The 24,316-nt window shown below is 34.4% G+C and overlaps 1 protein-coding gene across 6 annotated transcripts in view; it reads left to right on the top strand.

The window, feature by feature from the left end:
* The window catches only part of GALNTL6 (polypeptide N-acetylgalactosaminyltransferase-like 6), a 1,214,871-nt gene that overhangs the window by 506,281 nt on the left and 684,274 nt on the right, over nucleotides 1-24,316 (top strand). The window lies entirely within an intron of this gene.

Below are 24,316 nucleotides of genomic sequence, written 5' to 3'. Positions count from 1 at the left end.
GTCCTTTTTACGCCTAGTCTGTTAATTGTTTTGTTATTAGCATATGTGATGCCAAAAGCATGCCAAGAACCAGAGGATGTGATCAGAATTGGGAGTTGTGGAATTGTCATGCATATTTGATAAATCTATCCAACTAGCATAATACACTGACCTCTGTGCTTCACATTTCCTTAGAAATATTAGTGTGAGAGGAAGAAAATCAGAAAATAAAGGACATAAATGCAAATAGGACCAGTAATCTATATTAAACCAGAACTGTGCAGTAAATAAAACTCTGTGCAAAAATAATTAACTCTTTAGGGAAAAAAAATCAGTAAATTATGGTCTGGGGGACTCTTTTTTAGTTGGTATATTGTGTCTGTATACATTTATTTTAAAATATTAAAAAAAAAATACTGGTTTTCTCCTTAGGTTTTATGTATATTTGCATTCCCCAATATAGTTAAGCAGAGGAATAATATGAAAAAAAAAATCAATTTCCCCCTAAACTGAATGCTTTATATATTGGTGTAGGCCTTCTGTGTAGCAAAATTATTCCCATGTTACCTGAAATTATCTACAGTAGTTCCCACTGACCAAGAACATTTCTAGTTATGAGAAATTTTAATACCTAATTGCACACCATCAAAGATACATTAAATTACATTGTTGGCTTAATAAATATGTTCAGAGAATAATTTCCATCCACCTCCTCCCCCACCCCCACGCTTCCAATCTTTTAATGTGCCTTCAAGTGGAAAGATTTGCAGATGGAAACAGTGCAGAAAATCACTCAAGTCGAAAGAAGGCTGATGTTCCCATTCTTCTCAGAGAGTATATTTTTAGTGTAACTCCCACCTTTTGAGAAAACATCTTCTTAGGCAATAATGGAAAAGAAATTGGAAAAAGGGAAAGAAAACTATTTTGAAATTTTTATCAGAACTACTGAGTGTATAGTATCAGAGAGTATTTTTCTAAATGTTAGGGTAGAAAAATGTGGCTAAAATATGGGGTGTGACCATATTCTTATTTACTGAGGCTAGATATTCAATAGTACAGACACCTAGTAAAATAATACAAAAAAGAAAGAAAGAAAGATAGGGAAAACAAAACAAAACACAGCAAACTTAACAGAGGATTGGAGAAGGATGCTAGCAAAATCTTCAGTGTGAGACTACCAGGAATGGTAGTTTACTTAATCCAGGATCTGACTCTCAGCTGTGCAGGAAGGAAATGCGATGCTACCTCTGCTTTTGTCAGGGTCCTGCTTGCAGGAAACCAAGAGCCAAAGAAAGTCTTCCAGGACCCAACCACTTAAAGTCCTATGCTTTTGATCTTGTCATGCTTCTCAAAATGCAGGCACAGATAATAATCACAAGAGTATGCGACTCTGTCCTTGAAATTATAAAAGCAGCCAGACAAATATTCCTGTGTTATTAATTTAACGAGGCTACAGGTAATTGACCACAGCTTGTTTATGGAAGAGAATGCAAACTTTGAGGGACTTTTTAAATCAAACTTAATAGTTCCGAGAAACTTGGTCTTTGCAGTCAGCCAGTTCAAACTACTGGCTTGGAGTGCCAGAAGATAAAAGAGTTTATTTTTTCTTTACTTTAGGATTTTGTAATGAACAGTATGTGGGAGCACTATCTTGCAGTTTTGCTGAATTTGATCTTCATTCCAAGACACATCATCATGGTTCTTACTGCACTCTTGTAGGCTACAGGGCACTCCCTCTATGCCAGTGTTCTACACCTGTATTAATTCTAAAAAAAAAAAAAAAAAAAAAAAAAAAAAAAAAAAAAAAAAAAAAAAAAAAAAACATGGTTCTAGGCATTTGGACATGCTTAGTGTACATTGTAGTCCACTGTGAAGAATATTCAGAACATGAATAATTTCAGAAATCTCAATCCAGATTTTTCCTACTCCTTACTACTAAGTCCATGATCTAATTCTCGGCAGTGAAGGAAGGAAATGAAATGCTACCTACGATTTTTTTTCAGGGTCCTGCCTTCAAGACACCAAGAGCCACTTAGTTCTTACTTCTTCACTGGTATAAAATGAACAGCTTTTTTTGTTTGTTTGTTTTTTGGCTTTGTTATTTCATTGAGTTGATAAAAGACTCCCATTAAGTTGGAAAAATAGAGGAAAGTCATGTGCTATAATTTCAGTGTGTGCAGGATAAGATCATTTTTACTTATATCCTAATAAATCTCAATCTACATTTTAAATTTATTTTTTTCCAAGTATTTTTAGCATCTCCCTCTCTTGTAAGATATATTTTCATTTTTCATGCCATCTATGCTTTGGTCAAATTTTCTACCTCTTCTTTCAGAGCCTGACACTTTCGGTTAACTTTTGTATTTTTTTTTTTTTTTTTTGGAGACGTATCTATGCATTTTAAATACTCACTGCTTTCTTGAGTTACTTCCTAATTAAATCTATACCCTGAGTACCTGGGTTCAATCTGAGAGCAACCTGAGTTCAACCTGTGCTTAGAACATCTTATCTTTCCATTTTATCTAATGCAATGTCAGTAAGAATTATATTGTGAGAGCTTCTGCATGACAAATTGATACCTGGCTGGCCTGGCTTTATTTTACACTTCAGTTTTTATCAGCTGCATATCAATTATGTATTTTCTTTACATTCAGTCACCCTTGGGGATGCCACACCTTTGTATGCTCTAGAGCATCTTATTTTGACTTCCATTTCAAAGGTGGAAAATATAAAACATGTATTTAGAGTACAAAATACATACAAAATAAGGGGAAAGAAAATCATGGAAGGATGACCTGCATAGAAAAGAAATTCTGATAAACTCATGCTTGAACATATAGTTAGAAAGATAAAATTGAAGAATATTTGAGCAAGAATTTACTCCCTGAATAAGTCATTCAGCTGTTATTACAAATCCTCTCCAAATATAATATAATTTGTAATAAGAAGAAATTACATGTATAAAAATAGGAAGTACATGTGATTAGAATATATGTAAGTCATGTATAATAGCAAAGTCGAGGTCAGCTTTGAAGAGAATTCAGGTAAATGCATCATTGATATGAGGTACATGTTTTGCTATTAGAAAAAGAATATAGGTAACTATTCATGCCCACACACATTAATTAAGATGCACTTATAAGGTGACTGAGGAGTTGGGATATTTTTGAGTTAAAGTAGATCTATTCTGAATTGTGACTTTTCCTTTTCATTTATAGTCCCAAGATAGGGAAATTTTAGCTTCATGCCTTTGGTAACAAACAAGATATTGAATTTTGAGAGAAAGTTCTGAGATAGCTCATCTCTGGAGAAAATTTAAGAGAATTTTTACAACCTCTTGTCATTGATTATTATGTGATTGCTTTCTGCAGTGTTGCAGTTATTGTAGCTGAAACTGGCTTCTGTACACTGGCACCAATTAAGTCACAGACACATTTTTTTCTAAGCAGAAAGATCAGCTTTATTGCTTTGCCAGGCAAAGGAGGCCACAGCGGGCTAACACCTCCAAACTATGTCCTCCCTTGAGAGGGGATAACAGTGGGTTTTATAGGTTTAGTTTGAAAAAAACAGACTATTGATAAGGATAAGTGTACCTGCATTCTTCTTCCTCCATAGATCATTTCAAAATATCAAGGCCAGAGTCAAATGGTCTGGTGATGGTTTCTGTTGATCTTTGGGTTATCCCACCTTGACCTTCTTTCTGCAATGAGGATTGCTCACAAAAGGAAGGGGGGGTTAGGGAGTGTTTCAAAGGAAAAGAAAACGCCAGGTGCAATATAACTGTAATTAGACAGTAACCATTAGTAATAAGTTAGTGGGAAAGGCAGTACATAATATAATGGAGACTGTTTTAACTAGTTTTTAGCTGTAACAATATTTCCTAATCATTAACTTTTTTATTATTCAATGAATGTATTACATTTATAGTTGTACAATGATCATCACAATCCAGTTTTATAGGATTTCCATCCCAAAAACCCAATGCATTCCCCCACTCCCCAAACTGTCTCCTTTGGAAACCATAAGTTTTTCAAAGTCTATGAATCTGTATCTGTTCTGCAAAGAAGTTCATTGTGTCCTTTCTTCAGATTCCACATATCAGTGAAAACATTTGATGTTGGTGTTTCATTGTCGAACTGACTTCATCTAGCACGATATTTTCTAGGTCCATCCATGTTGCTAAAAATGCCAGTGTTTCATTCCTTTTAATGGCTAAGTAATATTCCATCATGCATATGTACCACATCTTCTTGATTCACCCTTCTGTTGGTGGACATTTAGGTTGTTTCCATGTCTTGGCTATTGCAAATAGTGCTGCAATGAACATCGAAATACACGTGTCTTTGTGAGTCATAGTTTTCTCTGGATAGATGCCCAGGAGTGGGATTCCTGGATCAAATGGTAGTTCTATTTTTAGTTTTCTGAGAGGTCTCCATACTGTTTTCCACAGAGGTTGCACCAATCTGCAATCCCACCAACAGTGTAATAGGGTTCCCTTTTGCTCTATTACTGAGTATGTGCTCTATTACTGAGTATGTGAGGCACACACCCTTTCCAGCACTTATTATTTGAAGACTTTTTGATATGGCCATTCTGGCTAGTGTAAGGTAGAACTCACAGTGGTTTTGATTTGCATTTCTCTAATACTGAGTGATGTTGAACATCTTTTCATGTGTTTTTTGGCCATCTGTATGTCTTCTTTGGAGAATTATGTGTTTAGATCTTCTGCAAGTTTTTTGATAGGATTGTTTGTTTTTTGGTATGGAGCTACAGAAAGTATTTTATAAATTTTGGAGATTAATTCCTTGTCAGTGGATTCATTTGCAAAGATTTTCTCCCATTGTGTGGGTTGTCTTTTCGTTTTGTTTAGGGTTTCCTTTGCTGTGCAGAAACTTTTAAGTTTAATTAGGTCCCATTTGTTTATTTTTGTTTTTACTGTCATGACTCTAAGAGGTGGATCTGAGAAGATGTTGCTGTCGTTTATGTCAGAGAGTGTTTGGCCTATGTTTTCCTCTAAGAGTTTTGTAGTAACTGGGCTTATATCTAGGTCTTTAATCCATTTGGAGTTTATTTTTGTGTCTGGTGTTAGGGAGTGTTCTAATGTCATTCTTTTCCATGTGGCTGTCCAGTTTTCCCAGCACCACTTATTGAACAGGCTGTCTTTTCTCCATTGTATATTCTTGCCTCCTTTGTCATAGAGTAGTTGGCTGGAGGTGCATGGATTTAATTCTGGGATTTCTATCCTGTTCCCCTGATCTATATTTCTGTTTTTGTAATAGTACCATATGGTTTTGAGGACTGTTGCTTTTAGTATGGTCTGAAGTCAGGGAGTCTGATTCCTCCAGCTCCATTTTTCTTTTTCAGGATGTCTTTGGCTTTTTTGGGACTTTTGTGCTTCCAAACAAACTTTAAAATATTTTGTTCAAGTTCTGAGAAAAATGTACTTGATAATGTGATAGGGATTGCATTGACTCTGTAGATTGCCTTGGGTAGTATAGTCATTTTGATAATATTGACTCTTCCAATCCAAGAGCATGGTATGTCTTTCCACCTCTTTGTGTCATCTTTGATTTCTTTCATCAGTGTCTTATAGTTTTCAGAGTACACGTCTTTTGTCTCTTGAGGTAGGTTTACTCCTAGGTATTTATTCTTTTGGATGCCTTGGCAAACAGGATTGCTTCCCTAAATTCTCTTTCTGATCTTTCATTGTTAGTGTATAGAAATGCTGTCGATTTCTGTGTATTAATTTTGAATCCTGTGACGTTGCCAAATTCATGGATGAGGTCTAAGAGTTTTCTGGTAAAGTCTTTAGGATTCTCTAGGTATAGTATCATGTCATCTTCAAATAGTGATAGTTTTATGTCTTCCTTTCCAGTTTGGATTCTTTTTATTTCTTTTACTTCTCTGGTTCCTGTGGCTAGGACTTCCAAAACTATGTTGAATAGTAGTGGTGAGAGCAGACATCCTTGTCCAGTTCCTGATCTCATTGAGAATGCTTTCAGCTTTTCACCATTGAGAATGATGTTCGCTGTGGGTTTGTCATATATGGCCTTTATGATGTTGAGGTAGGTTCCCTCTATGGCCACTTTCTGCAGGGTTTTTTTTAATCAGAAATGGGTATTGGATTTTGTCAAAGGCTTTTTCTGCATCTATTGAGAGGATTATATGGCTTTTATTCTTCAGTTTGTTAATGTGGTGTATCACACTGATGTATTTGTGGATTTTGAAGAACCCTTGCACCCCTGGCATAAATCCCACTTGATCATGATGTACAATCCTTTTAATGTATTGTTGAATTTGGTTTGCTAGTATGTTGTTGAGGATTTTTGTAAATTCTTAGAAAGGTACAATCTTTCAAAACTAAACCAAGTTGAAATAGAAAAGATGAAGGGACCAGTCGCAAGAACTGAAAGTGAAGCTGTGATTTAAAAACTTCCAACAAACAAAAATCCAGGACCCCGTGGCTTCACACTCGAATTCTGTCAAACATTTAGAGAAGAGCTAATACCTATCCTTCTGAAACTACTCCAAAAATTGCAGAGGAAGGGATACTCCCAAACTCATTCTTTGAGGCCACCATCACCCTGATACCAAAACCAGACAATCACAAAAAAAGAAAACTATAGGCCAGTTTCACTGATGAACATAGATGCAAACATCCTCTTCGTTAACTCTTGAGTCAGCCTTTGAGATGAGGGGAGACTTGGGAAGCTAAAGGAGAAGTCTTTTACTTCAAAACACAAGAACTCAGGGGCTTGTTCACAGTCTCATTATCACAACCCTGTCCCCTGGGAAATTTCAGAACCACCTGAGAGATTGTCCCAGTAATGGTTTGGAAGTAAAATAGTACCTTTGTTACTGATAAGATCCTATTGGCGGTTGTGATTTAGACGTGTGATTCCTAATATCAAACTCCAGAGTGAGGAGTTCCCATTGTGGCGCAGTGAAGTAAGAACCTGACATAATATCCATGAGGATTCAGGTTCTATCTGTTCCCTGCTTAGTGGGTTAAGGATCATGAATTGCCACAAACTGCAGCATGGTTCACAGATGCGGCCCAGATTCTGCATCGCTATGGCTGTGTTGCTGAACAGCAGCCACTGCTCTGATTCAGTCTCTAGCCTGAGAATGTCCATATGCTGCAGGTGCAGCCCTAAAAAGAAAAGAGAGAAAAAAAAATCAAATACTCCAGAGTGAGGCACATTCAGCCCTCAAGCCTCAGGCATTGCTGACAACAAAAGGACAGTTGTACAACTTAGGGCCTGGAGGGCAGAGGGAGTTGTCTGCTCTCTGCACGCAAATGGGTTCCCAGATAGAAAAATGAAGCAGAAGCTGAGCCAAGCATGATAAGCTCTGTAACTCAAACTCAGCCATCGTATGTCTCCTGTTTCCAGAGAGCCTGGAGTGTTAATCTAACAGCTGCCCTTTGTTGAGGACTGTGTGCATGGTTGAAAAAAGAATTTTAGATTCATAGCAGGGTGAAAAGAAAGATAAGTTTATGGAGATAAGAGAACTTTCATGGCTTGTACTCTTACACTGAACCAGGCAATCTATGATTTTGAATTTATTCATCCACTTTACTAAGTCAAGGTGTAGTTTCTTCATGTATCTATGTATGGATCAATTTTGAGTTTATCAGGAAAAATAATTATTTATGTCCAATTTGTTTTAAATATGGTTTAGTGAATATGATAGAATGGTATTAATTTTAATTTTACATGAAATAGAAAAGTATGATTTACCTGTTTTGACTTTGGGCTATGGAATGCTAGAACTCATTCATATAAATGTTTGAGGTCAACCATTCAGAAATGTGCAAGGATTTTTTTAATTTCTCAATTTCAAAGGCTGCATACAAATTTGGGAAGCACTAGCTTCCTTTCATGTTTCCATCGTGATTTATTTGCAAAGTTAAGCACCTTTTTTTTTTCAACACGTTTACAAGTGAATTCTGAACCAAATTAAGCTAAAAGTCTTATGCATTCCAGTCAGGGGTGAATATTGCCACAGGGGAAGGTGGGAAATGTATCTTTTGAATCAAACACAATTCCAGCCTAGTATCTGTCTAAATATGACTGAAAAAAGAAAAAAAAAAAAAAACAGTTAAATCATAAGCAATAGATTGAGGGAGGAATGATCAGGAACAATAGAGAAGAAATAACCTTTGAAAACAGTTATGCGATTACCCTTTACTATTTTTTGAAAGCCAGCTTATGCAAACTAGTGTAGACATTAGTGCATGAGTGTGTTTCTAAGCATCACTAAAGAAAAGCCTTGATAGAACAGCAGCCAGAATGCACAGACATATCTCTTTCATTGACTAAAGCCTGGAAGACATGGGAGAGATATTATCACTATGACTAAAGATGTTTCCCTTTTGAAATGAAAATCCTCCAAGGATAGATAACAATTCAGTATCTGTTGTCAGGCATTTATCTTTGGAGTGAATGACTGATCATAAAGCAGATTCTTTGAGAGGTGGAATGGGCTGAACACATGGGCATAGGCATCTAAAAGAATGCAAAGGGAAAGTTGTACACACACCCAAAACCTTCTAAAAATAGCCTCTAGTCAGAATTATGTCTATTATATTTCAGAGTAGATCCTTGGTAACCTTATAACATGATAGGATCAAATAAATAAAACTGAAAGCATAAGTTGGAGAAACAGAAATAGAGTCACATTTTTAATTCCTTAAAGAAAATGAATATTGATGTAATGATGCATTTTGTTCTGTAAGATTAATCCTGCAATAGGAATTCTAAATTTGCTCCCTCTTCTTTATACTTTCACTCATGGAAATTTAATGAACTAAGCCGTAGCAGTTAATCGTTTAAGTGTGCTTCTTTAAAACATGGGAAATTCTATAATTTTTGAAAAGCTAATGTTATATTTCGTGGTGAAAGACAGGACACATTGCCGTTAAGATCATGGTAAAAGGGATCACTTTTACCTCTATTCTCACTGCCTCTATTCAACATTGTTCTATATAGTCCAGGCAATTAGACAAGAGAAAGAAGTAAAGGGATTCAAACTGAAAAGGAATGTTAAAACTTCTCTATTGGCAATGACAAAATCTTATAAATAGAAAACCACAGGAATCCACTAGGAAAACTAGTAGGGCTAATGACCAGTGTCAGCAAGTTATTAGGGTAGAACATCAACCTACAAAAATCATTTTATATATTTGCAGTGAATAATCTGAAAAACAGCTGTAAAGAAAGTGCTTCACCATCAACTCAAAATGAATTAAATACTTATGAATAAACTGAAAGAAATTCAACATACATTGAAAACTACAAAACATTGTGGAAGGAAACTGAAGAAATGGAGAAACACCCCATGTTTGTGAATCAGAAGAGTTAGTATTAAGATGGCAGAACACTCCCAGATGAGCTACAGATTAAAAAAAAAAAAAAAACCGTCTTGGCATCCCAGCCAGCTTCTCTTTAGATGTCAACTAGCTGATTATAAAATTCAAGTGGAGTTGCAGGAACTCAGTGTAGCTGGAATATTCTATTACATGTAGCTGTGCAGTTTTCCCAGCACTACTTAATGAAGAGACTTTCTTTTCTCCATTGTATATTCTTGCCTCCTTTGCCATAGAGTAGTTGACCATAGATGCTTGGGTTTATTTCTGTGCTTTCTTTCCTGTCCCATTGATCTATATTTCTGTTTTTTGTGCCAGTACCATATTGTTTTGATGACTGTAGCTTTATAGTATAGACTGAAGCTGATTCCTCCCATTCCATTTTTCTTTTTCAATATTGCTTTGACTATTCAGGGTCTTTTGTGTTTCCATAAAAGTTTTAAAATATTTTGTTCTAGTTCTGTGGAGAATGTAACTGGTAATTTGATAGAAATTGCATTGAATCTGTAGATTGTCTTGGGTAGTATAGTCATTTTGACAATATTCTTCCAATCCAAGAGCATAGTATATCTTTCCATCTTTTTGTGTTACCTTTGATTTCTTTCATTGGTATCATAATTTTCATTGGTATCATATTTTATTCTTTTTGATGGGATTGTTTCCCTAATTTCTTTTTCTGATATTTCATTGTTATTACATAGAAATGCAAGAAAATTCTGTGCATTAATTGTGTATCATGCAATTTTACTGAATTCATTGATAAGCTATAACAGTTTTCTGCAAGCGTCTTTAGGATTTTTTTATGAATAGTATGTCATCTGCAAACCATGATAATTTTACTTCCTTTCCAATTTGGATTCCTTTTATTTCTTTTCCTTTTCTGATTACCATGGCTAAGACTTCCAAAACTATGTTGAACAAGAAAAGGATGTTCACTTTCACCACCGTCCTTCCCTTATTAGGCAATTTTTCTTTTAAAAACTTCAGTTGCTACCCACAGATAGTCAGCCATGTTAATGGCTACTCATAATTAATGAATAAGGAAAAACATTTCCCACAACTTCTTCCCCCAACATTCTGCCAACCAAAATTTCCTGGAAATAACACACTGTAAACTTTATGTCATTGAGGAGAAAAATTCTTATCTTTTACTTTTATCAAAGTACCACATGGGTATTTTTCTTCCTTAAGGAGGTTATGACTGTATTATTTAAAAAGTAACATCATCTGGAGGGTTTAAACAGTTTTTTTTTAAGAAACTCATTACCCATGAGATAAGCTTGGCATGTTCCCTCTATGCCCCTCTTTCTGGAGAGTTTTTATCAGAAACGGGTGTTGAATTTTGTCAAAAGCTTTTTATACATCTATTGAAATGATCATGTTTTTTTATTCTTTAGTTATTTAGAGCATTCTCTAACACCATACACAATAAATAAACTCAAAATAGATTAAGGACCTAACTGGAAGGCCAGATACTATAAAATGCTAGAGGAAAGCATAGGTAGAACACTCTTTGACACAAATTGCGGCAATATCTTGTCTGATCTACTGCCTAGAATAATGAAAATTTAAAAATAAATAAACCAATGGGACCTAATTAAATGTAAAAGTTTTTGCACAGCAAAGAAAACCATAAAAAAACAATGGGATAAAACCTTTGCAAATGAAGCAACCAACAAGGGATTTATCTCTAAAATAAACAAGCATCTCATGCACTTTTATGTCAAAAAAAGCAAACGAACAAATAAAAAACCCTTAATCAAAAAATGGCAGAAGATATAAAAAGGATTTCTCCCCAGATGGCCAAAAAAACCACATGAAAGATCTCAACATTACTAATTATTGGATAAATGCAAGTCATAACTACAATGAGGTATTACCTCATACCAGTCAGAATGGCCATCATCAAACAGTCTACAAATAGTAGATGCTGGAAAGGGTGTGGAGAATAGGTAACCCTCCTTCGCCATTGGTGGAAATGTAAATTGGTGTAGCCATTATGAATGACAGTATGGAGACTCCTCAGAAAACTAAATGTAGAACTTACTATATAGTCCAGTAATCCCACTCCTGGGCATCTATCTCAACAAAACAAAAATTGAAAGAGATACATGGGAATTCCTGTTGTGGCTCAGTGCAAATGAATCTGACTAGCACCCATAAGGATGAAAGTTCAATCTCTGGCCTCACTCAGTGGGTTAAGGATCCTGAGTTGCTGTGAGTTGTGGTATAGGTTCCAGACACAGCTTGGATCTGGCGTTGCTGTGGCTGTGGTGTAGGCCAGCAGCTACCACTCCTGTTTGACCCCTAGTCTGGAAACTTCCATATGTTGTGGGTGTGGCCCTAAAAAGACAAAAAATGGAAAAAATGAAAAAAAAAGATGCATGTACTCTTATGTTCATTGTAGCACTATTTACAATAGCCAGGACATGGAAGCAACCTAAATGTCCATTGACAGAAGAATGGATAAAGAAGATATGGTACATATATGCAATGGAGTATTACTCAGCCATAAAAAAGAATGAAATAATGCCATTTGCAGCAACATAGATGGACCTAGAGACTATTGAACTGAGTGATGTTAAGACAAAGACAAATATGATATCACTTTATATGTGGAATATAATGAAAATGACACAAAATAACTTGCTCATAAAACAGAAAAAACTCACAGATTTCAAAACCAATATTAGGGTTACCGTAGGTGACCATTGAGGGAGGGAGGAATTGTGAGGGTGGGAATGACATATATACACTACTGTGTAAAATAGATGATTAAAAAGAACATACTGTATACTACAGGGAAATCTACTCAATAGTTTGTAATAACCTATATGGGAAAAAAGGATGGATACATTTATATGTATAACTGACTCAGTTCACTGTACATCTGAAACTAATACAATATTATGTCAAAAATTAGAAAAGAAAAACACTAGAAACAAATATGCCAAAATGTTACTAATTTTAAAAAGAATTTTTTCTCAATAGGTGTAAAATATATTCCTAGATGTCTTTTCTATTTTAAATGTATTTATTCTAATTCATTATAATCTCTAACTAATGTTTTTTAATACTGAACAGCCAAAATAATCCTGAAGAATAGGAACAAAATAGGATGATAACACATTTCCTGATTACAAATGTATTACTAAGCCAGTAAAGATAGTGTAGTATAGGGATAGATATAGAGATGAACAGAATATAATTGAGAATCCTGAAATAATGGTACACATCCATGATCAATTGATTTTTTGGCAAGAACACCCAAATTATTCAATTTGAAAAGAATAATCTACACAAACGGCACTGGGACAACAAGGTAGACACATACAAAAGAATGATGTCAGACCCTTAGACCACAAGAGATGAGTGCCAAGTGTATCAATGACCTCAGTTTAAGAGCTAAAAGTGTACGACTCAGAAGAAACCGTAGAAGTAAATCTTCATGACCTATGATTTCATAAAGAATCTTAGATTAGATATGATACCAAAAACAAAAAAATCAGATAACTTACTTCATCAAAATTAAAAACTTTCATGTTTCAAAGGATACCATCAAGAAGACAAAATGACCACTTACAGAACTAGATAAAATATGTGCAAATCATGAATCTGATTAGGGACTTGCATCTAGAATACATAATGAATGCTTATAATTCAATAATAAGACAAATAACCCAATTATAAATATTGGTATATGATCTAAATAGTTATACCTTCAAGAAGGGTATGCAAATATTCTAGCAGTTCCTCAAACAGTTAAACAGAGAGTTGCCATAGGACCCAGAAATTCTACTTTTAGGGATACACTCCAGATAAATGAAAACATATGTACACACAAAACTTACATATGACTGCTTATAGCACCATTATTCATAATAAGCCAAAGGTGGAAACAACCCAAATGCCCATCAGTGAAAGACTGGATGGACTACAGGTGGTATATTCATATAATGGAAGATCATTTAGTCATAAAAGGAATTAAGATCCTGATAAATGCCACATCTTGGACTAACTTTGAAGACGTTATACTAAATGAAAAAAAAAAAAACTGATCCAAAAATCCACGTAATAAATGGTTCTATTTGTATGACTATCCAGAATAAGAAACTCTGGGAAACAAAAAGTAAACAGTGGTTACTCTAGAACCATGAATAGATAAGTAAGAGGGAAATTATGATGAAGGGTGTGAGATTTCTTTTCAAGTTGGTGAATAAATTCTAAAATCTGTTATGCTCATGGTCACACATACTGGTGAATAAACTAAAAATCAATGAATTTTACACTTTAATTGGTACACTGAATTGGATATTATGTGAATTATCTCTCAGTAAAGCTGTTTAAAAAAATAAATCACTCTCAATTTGCTCCTAGTCAAGTAATGCTACTTTACTTTTATCAAATTGAGCAATTAATTACACTAGTAGATTTATCATCTGAGTCAATGGAATAAGTATTAATCTCTTGGATCCTCTAACTGGTGTGTAGTGCTAAGTACCTATTATCTTTTTGTATGAGATTCAAGTATCTCAGTGACATAATTACTTATTTGCTGATAAAATTCCATTAAAAATCCGGGTCCTACTGTGGAAAGGATTGCTTTTGTTCTCTGCAGAAGTGAAGAATTTAGTTTTTAATATTTAAAAAAATTGGTAATTATTCTGCCTTAAGTTTAATCACATATGATGAAAACACCAATACCTCCATTATCTGTAAAACCATCCCATTAACTGGTATTTCCCTCCAGGAATCAGCCTCAACTCCCATCCACTCTGCAGAGTCCTAATTTGATTCCATAGATTGTAAATGCCATCAACATTTTTCTTGGAGTTCTCGTCGTGGCACAGTGGTTAACAAATCTGACTAGGAACCATGAGGTAGCGGATTCGATCCCTGGCCTTGCTCAGTGGATTAAGGATCCGGTGTTGCCGAGAGCTGTGGTGTAGGTTGCAGATGTGGCTCGGATCCCATGTTGCTGTGGCTGTGGTGTAGGCCAGCAGCAAAAGCTCCAATTAGACCCCTAGCCTGGGAACCTCCATAGGCTGTGGGAGTGGCCCTAGAAAAGGCAAAAAGACAAAAACAAAAAAAACAAAAAACAAAAACATTTTTCTTGCCAAAGTAACTAAGGCCTTCCATGTTACCAAAATCCAAAGTATTTTTACAATCTTTGCCTTGTCAAACTTTCCAGCACATATTTAACTCTTTGGCCCTCCTCTCATTTTTAACCAGCCAGCCACTCTTGTCTCTGTCTCATGGGTTAGAAACACTCTTGCCTTTCTGTCTCTTCTGTAAATGGATCCTCTTTGTCTGGTGACTAGATATTAATAGTTCTCTGATGCTTAGTATAGCCCCCAGTTTCTCCACTTTCTTTTTCTCTTTCATTGCTGACCTCATCCATCAAGACCTATTAATTCCATCTCTAAAATATAGAGCTGAAATGTGTCTCCAAAGCATCACTTCTCTTGAACTCAGCCACATTGCCCGTCATCTCTTAATTGGGATCCTAGGATACCTTCACTAGTGGACCTCACACACTCCCTCTTGCTCTTGTGCAGTGCATGCCGCAGAGTGCTCTGCAGCGAGCCTTGAGAACCAGGGGAGATCATTAATCCCCCAATCTTTTGATCTGTCTAAAACACAAAACTCCCAGTTAGGCTGAAAACACCAACTTCAACCTCTGGATTCTCTCCCTGACCATCTCAGGCCTTTACTTTTGCCTTCCTTTCTGTCTTTACTGTGTTTCTGCCACAATGCCATGGTGAGCACACAGCTGTATAAACATAGCTCTTTCATCCCTAGTACAGACATAAAATATATTTGCATGTTAATCATATTACAGTATTACAAAATAAGTACCAAATAAATAAATAAGCAATTACCTTCCCCAGCCCCAATCACATATATACTCAGCAGTCCAAACTAATTTTTCAGACTTGTCAAAGGCCAATTACCAGTTATCACTGCTTTATCAAACCCAACCGTCATAGCAAGATTACGACAGAAAAACAGTGTGACTAAAACCAGCCATTGAAAATTGAATAAGCTGACACTAAAACAATTACTATGTAAATTGGTGCTTGGAAATGACATACAGATATGCTGTATGGTCTGCTTGTCAGGAGCCAGACGCCGAGTTGACATTTTATTCTGCTGCTATTGAAAATGAGGCCAAGAGAAGTTTAACTCTTAACTAAAATGACTGCAAGAAATCATACAATGACAAAAAGTTAAAATGAAGATGTTTCCTCTTCTTTCTGAGCATGAATGTTTCCTTTCATAAGGTTAAAAAAAATTGTTTTACTAACTATAATACATTTAGCTATTCTGAGAATCTTGTTTAGGAAACTTGTTTATCATTATTTTTATTTTTGGCCATGCCCTAGTATGTGTCAATCCCTGAGCTAGGGATTGAACTCATGCTGCAGCTACCTGAGCCACAGCAGTGACAACATGAGATCCTTAACCCACTAGGCCACCAGGGAACTCCTAGGAAATCTGTTTAAGAGAATTCACAGAATTGAACTTCCTGAATTTTTACCTTTAAGAAAAGCCATTTTACAAGGTTTTTGATAGACTAAGAGGCAATAAAGTAATTAATTAATATGTGGTCTGTCCAAAGTGCTGAAAATCAGCACTTTTAAACGTTTGAATGGCAGTCAAGAGTACCACTCCTTCCCCTATTTTACAGTAGCCCTGAAGTTGAATAATCTGTAGTATCTTGGAATTGGTTTCCCTCCCACGTGCATCCTAGTGAAACTGAATCTCGTGGAACTGGATTGAATTCTCTTTATTACCATTTCAGAGAATTTTCATCATTATTACAAAATAGAACAAAATCATAATCATTTAAGATGCTGGCCCTAAAGGAAGCTTAAAATATAACTTCCCGACTATTTGTTATCATTACTATGCACTAACATTTTAGCACCTTTAGCATTACATGAAAAACATCCCAAGTTTTATATGTTTCACATGAGGGACACAAACACATATGTAATATCGATAAATTGGCTTAGTTTACTTACCCATATTGATTTTTATTTATTCAATAATTTTATAATAAACTCTTTCAATTGCATGTGGAATATTTACTCAATTAGATCTATGTTTATACATAAATGACTCAATAAATTTCAATAGATTGAATTAATACTGAATATGAAGTAAATTAAAAATCAATACAAATAACATATTGAGGAGTTCCCATCGTGGCTCAGCGGTTGATGAAGCCAACTAGCATCCATGAGGATGCAGGTTTGATCCTTGGCCTTGCTCAGTGGGTTAAGGATCCGGTGTTGCCGTGAGCTGTGGTGTAGTCTCAGGCACGGCTCAGATCTGGTGTCACTATGACTGTGATGTAGGCCAGTGGCTACAGCTCCAATTGGACCCCTAGCCTGGGAATCTCTGTATGCCATGGGTGTAGCCCTAAAAAGACAAAAAAAAAAAAAAAAAAAAAAAATTAAAGACAAAAAACCCTCACATATTGAGAAAAGTTGTAAGATCTACAAATTAAATAATGTATTTATGAATAATCCATAGCTCCGATGTGAAACTGGAGAAATTTAAAACTATTTCAAGTAGAATGATAATGAAGCTACATCCCAAAGTTTATTTGTATGCTTTATGTACAAAGTAGTGCTTATAGGTACATTTGTAGCTTTAAATGTTTAAGTAAGAAAAATTTTCCAATAATTCATCTAGGTAGATAAGTATAAAAAGGAAATAATAATAAATCAATGACTTTGTCAAAAACATTTTAAATTCAAAATTTAGTATTTTGGATGGATTAATAAAATTTCAAAATCCCCAGCAAGTATCTCTAAGGAGAAACAAACAAGAAAGAAACCCCCAAGTACTTTATCAGTTATGAAAGAATGGATATCGTTATACTTCCAAAAGACATTTAAGATATAATAAAGGGATATTTTAAAAATAATCCTGCCAAAAATTTGATGCTTGGATGAAGTATAAAATTTTCTAGATAATTCAACTGACAATGTCTCAAAATGAAGCAGAAAATCTGAATATCACTAGAGCTAGAAATATATGACATTTATAATTAAAAGCCTGCCAAGAGCAGTCTGGTTTCTAGAGAAAATGGAATAAACACATGCTACTGTCCTGCCATTGAACTTGACTGTAAGACCTACACAGATATGTAGTCCAGCAAACTGACGATGTTAAAAAAAAAAAAAAAAATAGCAGTAAGTATAGGATGGAAGGACATGAGAATTCAAAATAGTACCGAAATAATAATGCTGAGCTCTTGAGTTCCTTTAAACACGTTTGACAGTTGAAAACAAAAACACAATATTTTCTGATGGTTTTCAGTGTACACACACCAAAGACAAAAAGGAATGTAAAGGGACCTGTATGGTAAAAGATTACTCTTTTTTTTTTTTTTGTCTTTTTGAGGGCCGCACCCCAGCATGTGGAGGTTCCCAGGCTAGGGGTCTAATTGGAGCTACAGTTGCCGGCCTACATCAGAGCCACAGCAACACCAGATCTGAGCTGTGTCTGCAACCTACACCTACAGCAATGCCAGATCCTTAACCCACTGAGCGAGGCCAGGAATCAAACCCACAACTTCATGTTTCCTAGTCGGATTTGTTTCTACTGCACCACAATGAGAACTCCAGATTTCTATATTAAAAGTGAAGTGGTACAGTATTAATTCTAAACAGACTTGAAACATGAAGTATGCATTTTGTAATTTCTAAAGCTACCACTAGAATACTATGCAAAGATAACAGCAAAATCACAATCGATACATCGAAGCAGAGCACTAAAAGATGTAAAAGTCATCCAAAGAATGCAGAAAAAGGGGAACATAAGAAATAAAAATAAAAGTAAAACTGAAAACAAAACCCCAAAACAGGAGAATGTATATTCTTCTCAAGTGGCCATGAAACACTTGTCAAGACATACATATCGTGGATCATAAAACAGACTACTACAAATTTTAAAAGATTGAAATCTTACAAACTGTATTCTCTGACCATAGTAAAATTAAATTAAAAATTAGTGACAGGAAGATAATAGACTGATCTCCATATAATTGGAAATTAAAAGCACATTTTTTGAGTAATCAGTATGCCAAAAAGGAAGTTTCAGGGGAACATAAAATGTATTTTGAAAGAAAAATATATTTTTAAATTTTTATATATTTAAAGCAGTTCTTAAAATGAAATCATTCTAGTCTTCTATAATTCAGTGCTTATAAAAGGAAAGAGATGACCTTAAATCAATAATTTAAGTCTTTACCTTAAGAACTGAAAAGAAGAGCAAAATAAATCCAAAGAATAAATTTTTTTGTAATTTTGGGATTATCTATATTTCCTTGTAGTTATGTCAACTTTTGCTTCTTATATTTCTATTACCAGGTGTGTAAATATTTGGATTCTTATAGTCTCTTGATAAAATGACTTTTTATCGCAAAGACAAATTTTTATGTCTTGGTCATATTCTTTGCCTTGAAATCTGTTTTGTTGACTATGATTAAAGCCACTTTAGCTTTTGTTTAAATTAGTGTTAGCATAATATATATCTTCTGTTCATTTACTTTTACATTTATTTGCATCTTCCTATTAAGAATGAGTTTATTGGAGGCAGTACACAGCAATATGACAATCTTTGCCTCTTATTGGCATGTTTAGTTCATTTACATCCAATATAATTTTTGATATGGTTTGCTCAAATATGCAACATTGCTATTACTTTTTCTATTTGCATCATTAAGCCTTTTCTCCCTTTCCTCTGTTTTGAACTTCTTTTGAAATAATTACGTATTTAATCATCCATTTAATCTTTTTTGGGGAAGGCACAATAGATATAACTATGTTATTTTAATTCATTTTTAGTTTATGTTGTGTTATTTTAGTGGTTGCTTTAATGTTGATGGAATATAACATAACTTATCATAGTCTACCTCAAAGTAATAGTATATGACTTCATTTATAGTATAAGAACCATACAGTGATGTTCATCCATTTCTCTATTTCTGGACTTCATGCTCTTGTTGCTATATAGTTTGTTTCAACCTATAAATGTCAAAATATTTTGCTATTATTTTTGCTATAAATGAATCAATTATCTTTTAAACTGATTTAAGTAAAATAAAACAATAATTTTACCATCTGCCTATAGGATTCTTTTACATTGCTTTTAATTTTTTTGTCTAGATACAGACTTCCATTTAATACAATTTTTCTGAAGAACTTCCTGTAACATTTACTTTTGTGTGGGTCTCCTGATGAATGAGTTAATTCAATATTTGTATTCTGAATTTTTTAAGTTTATCTTTGTTTTTAAATATATTTTCATTGATTAAAAAAAACTAGGTTGATTTTTATTTAACTTATCTGTACTTAAAGATGTTGCCCCCCTATTTTACTATTTTGCATTTTTTTTTTTTAACAAGAAGTCTGCTGTCACTTATCTGATCTATCTTTTTCTCTTGTTGCTTATAAGATTGTCTCTTGGAAGTTTCCTTGTGGCACAGAGGATTAAGGATTCAGTATTGCTGCACCTGTGCTGCAGCTTGGATTCAATCCCTGGCCCAGGAATTTCCACAAGCTGTGGGTGTGGCCAAAAAAAAAAGGTGTTTCTTTATCACTAATTTTAACAATTGAATTATGGTAGGCATTAATGTGCTTTCTTCATGTTTCTTGTGCTCAGATTTCATTTTGACCTTTTTGAAGCCTAGTGCTTTACATTTTCATTAAATCTTGAAAACTTTCATATAATCTTCAAAGGAAGACTTTTCATGTCCTCCTTACCTTCTCTTTTGGGGACTTGAATTATACACATGTTAAGCTTCTGGAAGTTGTCCCACAATACTGCTGCTCTGCTCTTTTTGTGTTCAGGCTTGTTTTCCCTTCTTTTTTTGTTAATTTTGGACAGTTTCCTTTTCATGTCTTCAAGTTTACAGATCTTTTCCTGTGCATTATCTCATATTTTATCCAGTGTATTTTGGATCTCAGATATGATATTTTTAATCTCTAGAATTTGTATTTGGTTATTTTTAATATCTTCTGAGCCTCTCAACACGTTCAAGTATTCTATTAGCTTCTTGAACATCTGGAAAACAGCTATCATAACTATTTTAAAATCATTGTCTATTCTATCATCTGTGTTATTTCTGTCAATTTCACTTAAATGATTTTTCTACTTCATTCTGGTTTCATATATTCCTGCTTCTTTGAATGGTTTGTAGTTTTTATTGGTTGTCAAACATTTCAATTTTGCTTTTTAAGGTGTCAAATGTTACAATATTCCTATAAGTATATTGAGGTTTTTTACCTGTGAGATGTAAAATTACTTGGAAAGAGTTTGATACTGTTAAGTATTACTTAACAAAGTTGAACCAGAACTGTATTCTGGTCTAGGGCTAATTCTCCCTCCTGCTGAGCCAAGGGCTTTCGAATCCTTTTTCTAATACTCTACCCAATTTTCATTTTTTTCATTATGCCTGGTGAGAACAAGAATTATTTCATGCCCTCTACAAGTATTTTTCCCTCTAATCCTTTCTGGAGGTTCATTACTCAGCATGGGGTTGTTTCTTCACACACAGGTACTAATCACACTCAGCTGAAGATTCAAGGGGACCTGTACATCTCCTAGACTTTCTTTCCATACCACTCTCTCCTTCAGAGACTCTTTCCTGCAAACTCTATCTACCTCTGTAAGCCTGGACTCTTGGCTTCATTTCTGCAATTTAGGGAGGTCACATGGATGCACCTGTGTTTCTCCTAAATTAACCACCACCTGAAATTTCAGTCTAGAGTATAAGCAGGGGAAATTGTTTCCTGTTTGTTAAGGACTTCTGTAATTTTTTTTTGCCAATATCTTAAAAACTATTTTTTCATACTTTTCAACACATTTATTGAAGAATAATTGATGTACAAAACACACCAGAAATTTAACTGGTACAATTTCTTTTTTCTACATATTATTGTTACTTTATATTTTAAAATTTTAAGTTTTATTGAAGTATAGCTGATTTACAATATTGTGATAATTTCTGCTGTACAGCAAAGCAATTCAGTCATACATGTACATGCATCCATTCCCTTTCAAAATCATTTCCCACATAGATTATCACAGAATATTGGGTAGAGTTCTCTGTGCTATACAGCAGGTCCCTGTTTGCCAATCATTCCATATATCACAGTGCGCATTGTTTCATATTTTTAATCTAGCTATTTTGTTGATCAAGTGCAAGAGATGATAAGGTCCATGTTATTCTGTCTTGGTTAAAAGTAGAAATCCCAAATAATTTTATCTAGAAATAATATTAGATAGAAATAGCACAATTATCTATTTTTATTAAAATATATGATACTGAGAAAGGGATATTAGATATCATAGGCACCCTGTCTACCTGTTTTATTCCCCTAATAGTGTAATCTAGTCATTCAGATGGCCCAGTGGTTCAGTGGTCTAGGACCTCTTAGAGCTTGTATTCAAATGATAATTTATCATCATTTTTTGTTATAGGTATTTATTCATACATATTATTGAATGTTTTCTCTCAAAAACATGTATGGGGAATAGATTATACATTTTACAAAAATGTTTGCTCTAATAAAGTAATTCCCTGTCTCACTTTTAAACACTATAACATTTATACAATTTAATTGATGGGAATTATAGAAAGATGTCTTAAAAGGCCAAAGATAGAATGGTATTTCCAAAAGATTACATAATTAGAAGGGAAGGGGAGTGCTGGATTCCAATTCTGTGTTACCCACCTGTTATAAATACCTTTCAAAATACTGTAAACTCTTTAGGTTGGAATAGTGCTTTATCACTGTATCACCTCTTCACCCAGTACACTGTTTGGCCAATTTGATTGTAAAATAATTTTTGTTTAACCCTGGAAAACTCTAAGGGTTCAGTTTTGAATTAAATCAGTTTTGAATTAAACTTGATTTCTTAGGTGTGCTTTCAGCTCTGAAAATGTGGTTGCAGGTTTCTTTTTGTCTGTGAAGAAATTGAATCTCTTTAATTTAATGGAACGTAGTGGAACAGACAGTCTCCTTTTTCCTATTTCCCTTTTTATTTGAAAGAAGGCAGAAGACTAAAATGGTGCTCTTTCTGGCTATATTTCTCTGCACCATACAGAACTGCACTTCCTGGACCCCTGTGCTATGTGACCTGTTCTGAACAATGACTTGTGAGCAGAAAAGAACTGTGTCAATTTAGAGACAGACCATTTAATTCCCAACTTCAGGCCCACCACTATTCTCATTGACCTCTGGCACAATGATTGACAGGGTCAAAATGTGGACTGTTCATAGTGACAACAGGCATAGACCCTCCTGCCAGCCAGTGATGAAGAAGCAGAGAAGCAAGAAAGAGAATTTCACTATTTTGAGCCATCAGAATTTTGGGTTATTTATGATTATAACATAACATCCTGACCAATCTATTTAATGTAAATAGATAGGAAAAAATCCTATGAAACAAAAAATAAAGCCTTATTTAGATAAACTAACAGAATGACCTAAGGATTAAAATATGCAAATACTTTCACTTAAACATTCTACTCACAGCTTGCAATCCAAGAATTTGAATTTTTAAAATGTGTGTTTTGAGACTGTGTCCAAAACTAAATATTAAGCCTTAGGCAGTGAGAAAGAATCTCTACATGATGGCAAGGAGAATATGAAGGTTTTAAGAACCTTAAATGTAATTTTACCTAAATACAATAAAAAGGTTGATGGTATTGCATGAACAATAAAATATTTATTTTATTCAAAACAATCACAAAAAAGCCTAGTACATATTTCATGTATCTCTAATAAAAATTTTTTTGGCTTATTCCTATTGTTGAAAGAACCATTTTTTTGTGTGAAACCAATGAAATTATAAAGATAAATTAATGCATCTATGAAAGGAATGACAGTTTGTTTAAAATAAACAATGCTTTTGCACTAAATATATTTTTAAATCTCTCATTTTAGTAAAGAGCACTAGAGAATATTAGAAAATGTATGTGTTCTATTTTGGGGAAACATAGAAGAGTATGAGAAATTTTCCGTCAAAGTAATATTTTCATTACTGTGAGTGGTTTAGCAGAATGTTTACAGACTAATTTGGTTTTTTGTCAGCTTTTAAAATGCCTTCATGATGTGTCATTTCTCACAAGTAGCTTTTTAATAATTTAAACTATTTCTTTTGTCTCTGGTGCATTTAAGGAATGTTTTTTCTATCCATTTAGATAAATTGTTACTTGACAAAGCTCTGTCCTCATCTCTGAGCCATTCCTAAACTCCAAGTTGATTTTATGCAAATGCTTATTTTAAAATAATGCAGCAATATGAAATGCAATAATTACAGGCATTTTCTTCCCTATTCCTATAAACTTAAGCAGCAAATGTTTTAAGTTGTCCCTATTGTCTCTTTATAAATTTGCTACATGTCTGTGACCATAAACAAATGAATTGTGTCTAACTTCATTTTACTTATTTCTTCAGTACAGTTCTATATTGCCGCATTGTCTTCCCATCTCACAAATTTCCCATTCTCAGCCTGACTTGAGATTAAATCTAAAATACACAGGTTGCAGATTCTTAATAAAGCCCTGGATATGCCTCAGTATTTCTAGTAATAACAAGAAGCAGTCATGTGGACCACAACTTCACCAATCCAATGACTGGCTTTGGGAGTGAATTCAATTTTCTCTGGAGCAGGTTAAATGCTAGAATGACTAAATATAATTTAATCAGTTCAAACACTATCACAAAGAGGATGGTTTTCCTTAAAGTAAAGCATCAGATCAGCACTCTCATTATTTTTGCCCAAAGTATTACAATCGCTAATCTTTTGTCCTTTCATCTTTGCTGTCTTCTGGGCATCATCTGCCTGATGCAGGAGGAATGTGTAAACATGATCCTGTCTTGCTCATCATTAACAGTATGTGAAGTACTTCATGTTGACTGCAGGCTAATGTCCAGATTT

Source organism: Sus scrofa, chromosome 14, assembly GCF_000003025.6.
Source record: "Sus scrofa isolate TJ Tabasco breed Duroc chromosome 14, Sscrofa11.1, whole genome shotgun sequence".
In the NCBI taxonomy this organism is placed as follows: Eukaryota; Metazoa; Chordata; class Mammalia; order Artiodactyla; family Suidae; genus Sus; species Sus scrofa.
Note: the sequence above shows the minus strand (reverse complement) of the source record. Positions and strands in the feature narration are given on the sequence as shown.